Genomic DNA, 259 nt, shown 5'->3' with positions numbered 1-259 from the left:
TTTAGCGCAAAAAAACCTTTATTTCGAATAACACAGATGCAATATGCATCTTGAAGGGGCTGAATCTGTAACAAATCTGTTTTGGTTCACATGTAGTTTTTTCTCTGTTGACATAAAAACTATTTAGTTAATGTTTTGTACCCTTTGGGAGTACGTGTGTTTGTTATGCACCGTGCCAGCTGGGCAAATGTGCACAAGGGGAGATCATGAGACACAGTTGCTGGGGCTACACAGTCTTCTCGCTCCAGCAGTACAGTAG

The 259-nt window shown here is 41.3% G+C and overlaps 1 protein-coding gene across 1 annotated transcript in view; it reads right to left on the bottom strand.

The window, feature by feature from the left end:
- The window catches only part of slc6a6a (solute carrier family 6 member 6a), a 17,527-nt gene continuing 17,268 nt past the window's right edge, over window positions 1–259 (bottom strand). The window contains exon 15 of the mRNA XM_076266029.1: window positions 1–259. This exon is cut by the window's right edge and continues 1,429 nt beyond it. The gene's annotated coding sequence lies outside the window, so the exon portion shown is untranslated.

This window comes from Alosa pseudoharengus, unplaced genomic scaffold (genome assembly GCF_046254945.1).
Source record: "Alosa pseudoharengus isolate Yale_2024_CS ecotype anadromous, Long Island Sound unplaced genomic scaffold, YU_APseudo_1.1 YU_APseudo_1.1_scf_4, whole genome shotgun sequence".
In the NCBI taxonomy this organism is placed as follows: domain Eukaryota; kingdom Metazoa; phylum Chordata; class Actinopteri; order Clupeiformes; family Clupeidae; genus Alosa; species Alosa pseudoharengus.
The sequence above is the reverse complement of the archived record's forward strand: the minus strand, read 5'-3'. Positions and strand labels throughout refer to the sequence as shown.